The sequence below is a fragment of the Schistocerca serialis genome, chromosome 4 (genome assembly GCF_023864345.2).
Source record: "Schistocerca serialis cubense isolate TAMUIC-IGC-003099 chromosome 4, iqSchSeri2.2, whole genome shotgun sequence".
Classification (NCBI taxonomy): Eukaryota; Metazoa; Arthropoda; class Insecta; order Orthoptera; family Acrididae; genus Schistocerca; species Schistocerca serialis.
The window spans coordinates 224,816,475-224,829,170 of record NC_064641.1 but is presented as its reverse complement, the minus strand read 5'-3'; the positions used below and the strand labels follow the sequence as shown (position 1 = coordinate 224,829,170).

General features: G+C 44.3%; 1 protein-coding gene across 1 annotated transcript in view; it reads right to left on the bottom strand.

Moving 5' to 3' along the window:
* LOC126473754 (proton-coupled folate transporter) overlaps positions 1-12,696 on the bottom strand; it is a 298,864-nt gene that overhangs the window by 112,727 nt on the left and 173,441 nt on the right. The gene's annotated exons all lie outside the window — the stretch shown is intronic.

Sequence of the window (12,696 nt, the reverse complement as noted above, 5' to 3'; positions counted from 1 at the left end):
AACTGACATTCTGTCGCGCTGACGACTTTTTATTTTTTATTTATTTTATGTATTTTGCATTTTGTTCGTTGTTTATCGTTGTGTTTTGGTCGCTGCGGACGTCACATGGCATCCGGACAAGTTTGTTTGTTGATCCACCCACTCAGTTTTTTTTTATTACAGAGGCCAACCATCTGTCTGACCGAACACGCTTAGCTACCGTGCCGGCAATCACCCAGTTACCGGGGGAGGACCTCAAAGGAGTAAGCGCCAATAATCCCAAAGGAAGCAACTCCACACCACACTATGACACGAGAACTTCCGTCGGCAATGTTCCAGGGAATACGTTACGCCGAGTTATGGAGAGCTTCCAAGGCCGCCTAGATGAATGTGTTGAGCAGAGGGGCATCATTTGACAGGAGTCATATTCAAAAAGTAATCCACGCAATGGACAATGACTTACACATTAGTAAATGGCATACCTTTAACTATTAATTGATATGAGAGGTAATAAATAAATTACAGTTACTGCCTGACGGTGTGTTTTTAATATACTACCATGAACGCTGCCGTGCCCTGTACAAGCGCACACCCGCAACCAATGGGCGTGCCGTGTTCTACATGTGGATGCGTCTAAGCACCTTTCTTAACCTTGACTAATGTTCAACTACTGGTCGGAGGATATTATCCACGAATTGTGGAACACTGAGTTTGCCGTGAATGGACAACAAAGACGTCCGTCGCCTCCGACACGATGCTGCCTCATCACGGAATCGCCACGTTGCTGTAGTCGACAGAAAGGATGTCTCTGCCGCACAGCATTATCAGGTTCCCTCAACACACGATGGCTATGGTCATCACACATATGAGGCATTCATCTGTGAAGAGAACTTTGCGCCAAGTTTCCATAGTGCGTTCTTGATAATTTTGTGTCCATCTCTATGGTTCAGTTTCGTGTCTCGCCGTAAGGATCGGTTCTCTCCTGGCCGTTCAGAAAACAGAGAAGAGTTCTGGAGTCTGTTTCGCACAGTTTGGTTGGACACACGCTTCCCGCTAGCTCTCACAACGTCATTTGTATCATCGTGGCAGTCTAGTGAAGGTTTCTGTGGGTTAGAAGTTCAGACACCGGTCCGACCGCAGTCGTACCATTGAGCGTACCTCATCATTCTAGCTCGCAGCTATTCGCCATACAACTTCTCTTGTTGACATGAAACAACCATCCGTGGGCGGTCAAACTTCCTTTTGGCCCGCCCAGACCTTGTTTACTAAAGCCCTGCACTGTTTTCTGAACGAACGAACGAACACATGTGACTCTCTAACCAACAATCAGTTAAATGAGTATACTTGCGATAAAGTGATTATTTACAAGTTTACAAATGGTTCAAATGGCTCTGAGCACTATGGGACTTAACATCTGTGGTCATCAGCCTCCTAGAACTTAGAACTACTTAAACCTAACTAACCTAAGGACATCACACATATCCATGCACGAGGCAGGATTCGAAACTGCGACCGTAGCGGTCACGCGGTTCCAGACTGAAGCGCCTAAAACCACACGGCCACATCGGCCGGCTACAAGCTTACACCGCTCAAAGGAGTAGGTGTTTCGTACCATGTCAACACAAGTCGAGGAAGAATGTGTTTATGGCACACAAATGTAATGCAAGCTTCTTTTCAGATTATGCAAAAGTTTCCTTGAGTTGATGCAACGTTTCTTTTGACGTTTGTATTACTTATGCATGGCAATTTTCTCCATCGGAATTTAATTTTCGAGCTCTGAGGCACTGTGAGCGAAATTCGCGAGCAAACAAAGTTGACACTCGGTGCGGTGGCCGACGGGAGCGACCGTAAAGGCATTTTCCGTTTACAGTCGCTCCACTCAGCCAGCGCACCGAGTGTCAACTTTGTTTGCGCGAGTAATACTGTATCCACGAGCCACACATATGGAGAATTTCCCCTATGAGTGGAATTAATAATTGTATTTCATTAACCATGCTAAATTTAGGATTCGTGGATAATCTTTTAGAACGCTTGAATGTGTGAAGACTGTATATTTATCGCATTTGGTAAGTAAAATCTTTCTGTGCGTTTGGCACAACGAACTCGTGTTCGGAGGCAACCAGACACACGCTGCTCGTCTACTTTGCGCAGGGAAAGCCAAGCTAATTGCATAAAGAGCAGGCACCAGTTTTCACTTCTGCTGTATTTATTTTATTGATACACAACTATTTTCTGCCTTCTAGGCCATTTCTAGTGAGTCTCTGTATAATAGGGAGCTTCCACAAATAGAAACTTAGTTAAATGAACGTACAGGTATTGGACACAACACCGAGAGAACTGCACGCTTAAACATACCGGGTGATCAAAAAGTCAGTATAAATTTGAAAACTTAGTAAACCACGGAATAATGTAGATAGAGAGGTAGAAATTGACACACATGCTTGGAATGACATGGGGTTTTATTAGAACCAAAAAAATAATTGACAAAATGTCCGACAGATGGCGCTGGACAGCAAAACTGCTACCGTGACGGGTGAGAGGTAAGCCGATATGTTACAGAATCGCATCATCCCTAGCCTGACTGATAAACACCTGCTGGAACGTACGATGCTTATGCAGGATGGCGCTCCACCCCATATTGCTAGAGGCGTGAAAGATCTCTTGCGCGCGTCGTTTGGTGATGATCGTGTGCTCAGCCGCCACTTTCGTCATGCTTGGCCTCCCAGGTTCCCAGATCTCAGTCCGTGCGATTATTGGCTTTGGGGTTACCTGAAGTCGCAAGTGTATCGTGATCGACCGACATCTCTAGGGACGTTCAAAGACAACATCCGACGCCAATGCCTCACCATAACTCCGGACATGCTTTACAGTGCTGTTCACAGCATTATTCCTCGACTACAGCTATTGTTGAGGAATGATGGTGGACATATTACGCATTTCCTGTAAAGAACATCATCTTTGCTTCGTCTTACTTTGTTGTGCGAATTATTGCTATTCTGATCAGATGAAGCGCCATCTGTCGGACATTTTTTGAACTTTTGTATTTTTTTGGTTCTAATAAAACCCGTCATTCCAAGCATGTGTGTCAATTTGTACCTCTCTACCTACATTATTCCGTGATTTATTCAGTTTTCAAATGTATACTGACTTTTTGATCACCCGGCAAATGCAGACGCTAGCCAAGCTTCCAGGTTGCGCTGTTGGATAGGCCACGAACGCACCTGTGCAGTTTCCTCAATACGTTGCAAGTGTTAGTCGGGTCGGAACAGCGTTCTGTGTAGTTGTCAGTGCGTTATATAAGAGCTAAGGGAATTCGAACGTGGGCGTATTGTTGGTGCTCGTATGGTGGTTGCTCCCGGAAGCAAAGCAGCCGAAGTGTTTGGCGTTTCAGGGCGCACCATATCGAAACTTATACTACATATATGGAAAGTGGAGAAACATACGCTCTGTCACGACGCAGACAAAAATGTGTGTGTCAAATAATTATGACAGACGGTCACTGAACAGGATTGTGACGAAAAAGAATAGAACGACAACTGCCAAAGTCACTGCAGAACTGAATGTCGCACTCGAGAACCCTGCCAGAAGGAAAACAACATGATGAGAGCTCCATAAGCTCAGAAGTGCATGGCAAGCTGGAAACCAAAACCACTCATCAGAGATGCAAATGTTCATAACAGCAAAACGTGCTGCAGGAGACATCAAACGTGGACTATGGAGCAAAGGGAGAAAGTCATTTGGTAGGATGAGTCCTGTTTCACACTTGAGTTTACGTCCCAAGGGTGAAAATGACGGTGGTTCGGTGATAATTTGGGTAGTCATAACGTGTTATTCCATGGGCCCCATAGCTACTCTGCAAAGTAGCATCACTGTATTCACCAGCTCTCAGTTTTATTGAGCATTTGTGGTCTATTTTGTAGAGAAGGGTGCATGACCGCTATCCACCCCCATAATCGCGTTTCCATGTTTTTATCCCTCCCCCCTTTCCCTCCACCCCCCCCCCCCCCTTGCAACTATCTGCAATAGAAAAATGTGCCATATTCATTACAATGCCAGCGTCCCTATTCGTAGAGATAGCGTAGTGTGGTCGCGTTTATATATATATAAAAAAAAAATTACCTAGAAATGAAAGCTTGAGATTAGTCGTGAAGCAAGAAAATATGTACAGAATACCACCGTCTTTTAACGAATTTGGTGCTGTAGTATACACTACGGAGAAAATATACGAGGGTTGGAACTTTAATAGTGGCAACTATTTAATTACAGCTCGTACAAAATAAATAAGTGTTTCAAATTTTACCTGACTTCCAGAGTAGTCACTAACATTTTGTATAGCCTGTTGCCAGCAATGTGGAAGTCGTAGGATACTCCTAGCAGTGCCAGTTACGTTGACAGTTCGAGCGGCGCGGTCTATTGCCCGACGAATTTGTAGCAAATCTGAAGCGAATGCCGTGAAGTCTTTCCTTCAGTTTAGAAATCGAGTTGAACTTACGAGGGTTTAAGTTAGGGGAATGCAGTAGGTGGTATAGCAATTAGCTGCCCCATCAGTCAAACTAATCAGTAACAGCTTCCACTGTACGTGCTTGAGCATTGTCCTGCAAAATGATGGTCCGGTCCCGCAGAAAGTGTCATCGCTTCTGTCTCTATGCTGTTCATTTTTGGAACACAACCTACGACCAGCTTAGAGACAGAAGTGATGACACTTTCTGCAGGAACTGACCATCATTTTGCAGGACAATGCTCAAGCACGTACAGTGCAAGCTGTTACTGATTTGTTTGACTTGGTTCAAATGGCTCTGAGCACTATGGGACTCAACTGCTGAGGTCATTAGTCCCCTAGAACTTAGAACTAGTTAAACCTAACTAACCTAAGGACATCACAAACATCCATGCCCGAGGCAGGATTCGAACCTGCGACCGGAGCGGTCTTGCGGTTCCAGACTGCAGCGCCTTTAACCGCACGGCCACTTCGGCCGGCCGATTTGTTTGACTGATGGGGCTTCTAAGTGCTATACCACCTACTGCATTCCCCTGACTTAAGCCCTCGTGAGTTCACCTCGATTTCTAAACTGAAGGAAACACTTCACGGCATTCGCTTCAGAACTGCTACAAATTCGTCGGGCAATAGACCGCGTCGCTCGAACTGTCACCACAACTGGCATTGCTAAGAGAATCCTACGACTTGCACATCGCTGGCAACGGTTTATACACAATGTTGGTGACTACTTTGAAGATCAGTAAAACTTTGAAACACGTATCTACTTTGTACGAGATGCAAATAAATAGTTGCCACTATTAAAGTTCCAATCCTCGTACATCTGCATAGACTTTAAAGATGCAGTACTAACGCGATAACTGGCACCGCTGAGTGGAAAAGTACCAAGGATAATTAGATCATATGCTATATAACGTGAATGTGAGCCAATGAACTGTGACATTTCCAATTTTGTTTACACGAACACTTCGCAGCTAGCAAGTGACAGGTAGCATTAAAAAATTCTCTATCATTTCCCAACTTAGGGTGAAACACATGGCATCAATAGAAATGATTACAGCTTGAGGAAAAATTACACGAAAGGAACATGCAAAGTTATTTGGTGGATGTCTGCGGAGGAAGACAATGAACCAAAAAATGTGGCTGGCCGTTGTGGCCGGGCGGTCGGGAACCGCGCGACCGCTACGGTCGCAGGTTCGAATCCTGCCTCGGGCATGGATGTGTGTGGTGTCCTTAGGTTAGTTAGGTTTAAGTAGTTCTAAGTTCTAGGGGACCGATGACCTCAGAAGTTGAGTCCCATAGTGCTCAGAGCCATTTGAACCAAAAAATGGAAAAATGAATTAGTCTTCTTCCAGGAGTGGTGGTAACGCTCGGTATGCTGGATAACGTCTGCGACGTCTGAAAAGTGGGAGGAGAGATACTGGCAGGAGTAAACCTGCGAGGGCGGGCCATGAGTTTTGCCTGTATAGCTCAGTCAGAAAGAGCGTTTCCACCAAAAGGCAATGTTCCGAGTTCAAGTATCTGTGCAGACTACAGTTTTAATCTGCCAGGAGATGTCAGTAACGTAGTTCTATTTCAACAAAATCCTGCTGGGTGTGTGACGTGTCGTATGTTGGTAATTTTATCACATATTCTAAGTGATCAAAAGTATCTGGATACCTACTAATGGACACTAATATGGGGTGCTTTATGAAGGCTTGACTCTTACTAGGAACACTTACAGTGAGGTGTCTATCTGTGAGCGGAAACCAGAAGACATAAACGATGTTAGACTTTGGGGCTGGAGCGAAGTAGATGCTGTAACTCATTACAAAGGTGTACCACTGGGCTCAGTTCGGGACTCCGGACAGGCCAATCAAATTTCATGACTGTTACTGTCCACAAAAAATTGTTTCACAGATGCTGCTTAATGTCATGGTGCCTTGCCACACTAATGTAATGTATCAGAACTGTCCCTCTGCTGTATGCAGTACACATTGCTGTAAATACTGGACGTATCCTTCCGCAATTAGCGTTTTCGTAACAGCGATAAGGGGATCACGCCCTCGGCACGAAAAATACGGCAACACTGTGTAAGGTGGCAGAATAAATGGTCAGATTCGCACCTTACATGAGACCTTTACAAATCGCAATGAGAAGGTGAAGATGACACCTAACGTAAATCGACAGTTATGAGAACATCTGCCTATCAATATGTATTGGAAAAAGGGACGACAGTCAATCGATGGTAATTAGCACACCATTCCTATACAATGCATGTCTTCGAGCGGAAGGTAGAGCAGGGAATGCGAGTCGAGTTGCTTTTAGTTTCGAAAAGCCAGCTCCACAACGACGTAGCGAAACCGCGCTGTGGGAGTTACGCCAGCGACCACTAAAAGTGGTGGCAGGAAAGAGGACAGCAAACCCGGGCCAGGTGATTCAAGCTGGAGGGCCGCCTGTAGAGAGGGCATCAGTACATGGGCAGAGAAGAAGCTCTAGAAAACTGCGTTTCGAAATTCCAACAGGATACGAACAAAAGCAAGTGACGCATTTTCGTCCAGCGAGTGCGACACACGGAAAGGTCAATGTACTTTAGGCGTCTATAATGGGCACAAAACGTCCGATCGGCGGAAACTCACTAGGAAGGAGAAAACTACTGAAGTTTCGACGCAGTTTGATAGAAGAGACGTTGCGATTGGTAGATGGTGTTTCTACAAAATAAGAGGGACCCTCCTATTGGTCGGAAAAAGCCTTGATGTGAAAAAGGAATCCAAGTGGAGGGAGGCAGTTCTGCCATGAGAGGACAAGAGAGAAATTTTGGTGGTGGGGACTCTTCTCTGAACTGGCGTTAAGTGCAGGACGGAGCCCTTAATGCTCCATACGATCCAGAGAAGAAATTGGTGTGGACACTGCGTTCACAGCAGTCACACTCCAGCTAAAATTAGCTGTAGCAACGTTTAGCTCCAACTGTGGAGAATCGAACCAGCCACATTAGTTAATTGTTCTTGTGACAACTGAGAGGGAACTATAATACGCACGCTGCTCGAACCATGCACGTGTATATCGGCACATAATAAGACTAGACCCGAGTACATGTTTACTCGCATAACGGGAAGTTCAGCAAAGGCCAGATTAGTTTTGCAGGAATTTCATTGGTCTTGCAGACAGCAGCACGTCGCAGCTTGAGGTAAATACCAAGTGCAGAGGTGTAAACTTTGTTGGTTCACCAGCTTCCGTCCACTGTAAACTCGAGCGGCCTTGCGTAATCTTGGGCTCAAATTTGTCACGTGACTAACCATCCACCGTAGACTTGCTTGTCATCCTAAATAGTGCCGAACTTTTAACCGGAATCGGACGATTTTCGTAGTACTGACCAACATCATAATGTATGTGTAGGAGCAATTTTGTAAAGAAACGTCCAGTTACACTTTCATATTACTGTACTTAGGATTAATGTAAAGAAACTTCCAATTAAACTTTCATAATATTGTGCTTAAGATTAATGTTCTTTCAGAGAGTTAATATTTAATATTGTTGTGTATAAACTTATTTCATTTTTTGATGTTGGCAAGATGCGTTATCCATTGCACAGTTTTTATGTTGGCGAGTTGAAAACTGTGTGAAAAGCTGTAATTTGGTGAGCAATATTGCGACAATAAACTTGTCATTTCACCTCACACAGTTGTTCTCAATTCAAGAATAAGCAAGCAAAAACAAAACCACAATCTTACAACGGTCTCCTCTATATTTCACTACTGGCACTACACATAAGAGCAGGTAACGTTTCTCAGGCATTCGCCAAACTGAAGCCCTTCCATTGGATTACCGCAGTATATATACTCTGTGGTGACAAAAATAGCGATATCCACATATATAGATGGTGGTAGTATCGCGTAAACAGGATATAAAAGGGCAGTGCATTGCCGGAGCTATCATTTATAGTCACATGACTCATCTGAAAAAGGTTTCCTAAGTGATTACGGCCGCACGACGGAAATTAACATAACAGACTTTGAACGTGGAATGGTAGTTGGAGCTACCAGTTTCGAAAACTGTTAGGGAATTCAACACCCCGTGTTCCACAGTGACAAGAGTGTGCCGAAAATACCAAAATTTCAGGCATTACTTCTCACCGTGGACAATGCAGTGGCCGATGGCCTTCACTTATTGACCGAGAGTATGGCGTTTGCGTTGAGTTGCCACTGCTAACAGACAATCAGTACTGAGTGAAATAACCGCAGAAATCAATGTGGGAAGTACGACGAACGTATCCGTTAGGACAGAGAGCTGAAATCTGACGCTGAAGGGCTATGGCAGCAGGCGACAAACACGAGTGCCTTTGCCAACAGCATGACATCGCCTGTAGGGCCTCTTCGGGGCTCGTGATCACACCAGTTGGACCCCTGACGACTGTAAAACCGTGGCCTAGTCACATGAGTCCAGATTTCACTTGGTAAGAGCTGATGGTTGGGATCGTGTGTGGCGCAGACCCCAAGAAGCCATGGACCCAAGTTGTCAACAATGCACTGTGCAAGCTGGTGGTGACTCTGTAACAATGTGGGCTCCGATCCGATCATTGACTGGAAACAGTTATATCCAGCTATTTGGAGACCATTTGAGGCCATTCATGGTCTTCATGTTCCCAAACAACGATGGAATTTTTATGGATGACAATGCACCATGTCATTGGGCCGCAAATGTTCGCGATTGATTTGAAGAACATTGTGGACATTTCGAGCGAATTATTTGGCCACCCAGATCGTCCGATATGAATGTCATCGAATATTTATGGGACATAATCGAGAGGTCAGATGATGCACAAAATTCTGCACTGGCCACACTTTCGCCGATATGGACGGGTATAGGGACGGTATGGCTCAGTATTTCTGAAGGAGACTTCTAACAGTTTGTTGAGTTCATGACTCGTCGAGTTGCTGTACTACACCGGGCAAAAGGAGTTCCGACACGATTGTAGGAGGAATTTTGGAAATTTGTGGTAAGGTGTGAAGGGGGCAAACTGCTGAGGTCATCGGTCCCTAGGCCTACTCACTACTTAATCTAACTTAAACTAACTTATGCTAAGGACATCATGCACACACACCCGTACCCAAGGGAGGACTCGAACCTCCGACGGGGGGAGCCGTACGGACCGTAACAAGACGCCCTAGACCGCGCGGCTACCCCGCGCGGCTTAGAAGGTATCCCGTGAGTTTTGTTACCTCAGTGCAGCATGATTAATCACCCCAAATCACTCTTTTCCAGTCATCCGCTATCCAGCGGCGTCGCTCTTTAACCACTGCAAGAGTCGCTACAGTGATGTGTGGTTTATGAGAATCTGCTCGACCATTGCACCCCATGCTTTTTAACACCATGTGCAGAGTCACTGTGATAGACTGATGATAGCATTTTGGAACTTACGAGTGATTTCTTCCGCTGATTTCATGCGGTTTCTCACAATTACCCTCCACAACACTCAATGGTCCCTGTGTGTCAGTACATAACGTCTGTGTGACCTTGCTTTAGCTGCGGTTATTTCTTCGAGTTTCCACTTCAGAATCACATCGACAACAGTCGACTCGGACAGTCTCAGAAGGGATAAAATGTCGCTGATGGATTTGTTACTCCAGTGACATCCAGTCACTAGTCCACGTTCGAAGTCACTGAGCTCTCTTGACTGACCCGTTCTGCCGTTACTGCTTTTCCTCTGACAACACAATACTCCCCCACCCCCCTAATTTTGTACTGGCTAGTCTGCCTCTCGTATCATCTAATGATCAATTCTGCATTATGCACGATTGTTAGGATGCTTTTGATCAGATAGTGTACGTCCAAGGCAAGGCAAGGAAAGCATTTCTGAAGAAGAGAAATTTGTTAACATCGAGTACAGATTTAAGTGTCACGAAGTCGTTTCTGACAGTATTTGTATGGAGTGTATCCATGTATGGAAGTGAAACGTGGACGATAAATAGTTTGGACAAGAAGAGAATAGAAGTTTTCGAAATGTGGTGCTACAGAAGAATGCTGAAGATTAGATGGGTAGATCACATAACTAATGAGGAGGTATTCAATAGAATTAGGGAGAAGAGAAATTTGTGGCACAACGTGACTAGAAGAAGGGATCGGTCGGTAGGACATGTTCTGAGGCATCAAGGGATTACCAATTTAGTATTGGAGGGCAGCGTGGAGGGTAAAAATCGTAGAGGGAGACCAAGAAATTAATACACTAAGCAGATTCATCAGAAGGATGTAGGTTGCAGTAGTTACTGGGAGATGAAGAAGCTTGCACAGGATAGAGTAGCATGGAGAGCTGCATCAAACCAGTCTCTGGACTGAAGACCACAACAACAACAACAGTGTACCTCGTGGTCTCACACCAAGAAGGACTGTATTGAAATTGACTCTGGCCGCAAAATCCTACGCTCTTATATTACTAAATTGTAGATGAACTTGAAAAGAAGAGAATGAGGCAAAACATAAATACTCCAGACCTACAAGCTTACTATCTGTAACGTACATGATAATTACAAAAATTAGCACAAACGGCTCACAAAATGTGCATTTAATCAAGCAAAGGACGAACTGGAGTTAGAAGTGGATATAATCTGCTCAAAATATGTTGTGTACCAACCACACGACTTGTATAGGTTTTCCCCTTTTTTTCAGAAATCTTTTTCTCAATATTCATTTGGCAAGTGAGTAACAGGAAGGACTTTCCATGATGTGATATGTTAATGTTCTTGTGTAGCTCATTCAAGAATGGAATATATAGTAAATGCTTACTAACTGTCTCTTACAAGCGGTAAATCATCAATATTATCTTCAAATTTCTTGCCAAAAGCGAGATTCTGGAAGTTTGAAACAAGAACTTTCTAAAATACATACAATACAATGGTGTCACTCGCCTGTAAGTAAAACCCATGCTACTTGTCTTTGTATACACTGAGGATCCACTATCCTCTCATCGTGTTTTGGATCACACTAGCTACTCAAAAACTGAATGGAAAGTTTGGATCCATACACTGACTTGGCATATTAACAGAAGTGCCTAGAATTTTTTGATTGATCATTCGCTAGGATCTGTCCAAAAATTATTGAAACAATCGTTTTTGCCAGCCCTTCTTTGGATGCTCTAGTTGCTATTAATTCTTCACGGTCAGTTTCTGTGTAATCTCTTTGGTAGAGAGAGTGTACTAGTTTTAGTTTTCATATCATTAAATCAAGACGGCGCTTTGCTAAACAGGACAGGAACTGCTCTGCTGGTGAACAGTGAAGTACTGCTTTTTCGTACAAGTAAAGCTTTCTGTTTCGTGGGGCTGATGGTCCCTGTTCTCTAGTGAGAAACGTTGGCGGACAAACACTCTGAAACAACTTCTGGAAGAATAAGAGACACTTGTTACAGAGTTACAGACTGAGAAATGACGTCGATGAGGACTATTGACCTTTGTGAACGGTACTGTTTAGCTACGTGGTTACTAGTCCATCTTCGCAGACCCCATCTGTCTGTACGAGATGATCGTCGTTCCTGAGGAGGGCAGGATCTTTCAGCAAGAGAAAGTGCCTCGTCTCACGGATAGAAGTGTCCACATATGAGTACGAGGATCCCGATTAAAAAATCAGTGTATTTCTCTGACATCCTAAACCCTGTATCTTAAACTTACTAAACTTCCATTTGACACTGCGATCGCTGTGTTCGCTATGTGAATCTATATCGCTCTTACTTCAGAGAACAGTGAAGAACTGCTTTTTCGTACAAGTAAAGCTTTCTGTTTCGTGGGGCTGATGGTCCCTGTTCTCTAGTGAGAAACGTTGGCGGACAAACACTCTGAAACAACTTCTGGAAGAATAATAGACAATTGTTACAGAGTTACAGCCTGAGAAATGACGTCGAAGAGGACTATTGACCTCTGTGAACGGTACTGTTTAGCTACGTGGTTACTAGTCCATCCTCGCAGACCCCATCTGTCTGTACGAGATGATCGTCGTTCCTGAGGAGGACAGTATCTTTCAGCAAGAGAAAGTGCCTCATCTCACGGCTAAAAGTGCCCCCATAGAAGTAGGGGTTCCCGATTAAAAAATCAGTGTATTTCTCTGACAGCCTAAACCCTGGATCTTAAACTTACTAAACTTCCATTTGACATTGCGATCGCTGTGTTCGCTATGCGAATCTGTATCTCTCTAACTTCAAATGGTTCAAATGGCTCTGAGCACTATGGGACTTAACATCTAAGGTTATCAGTCCCCTA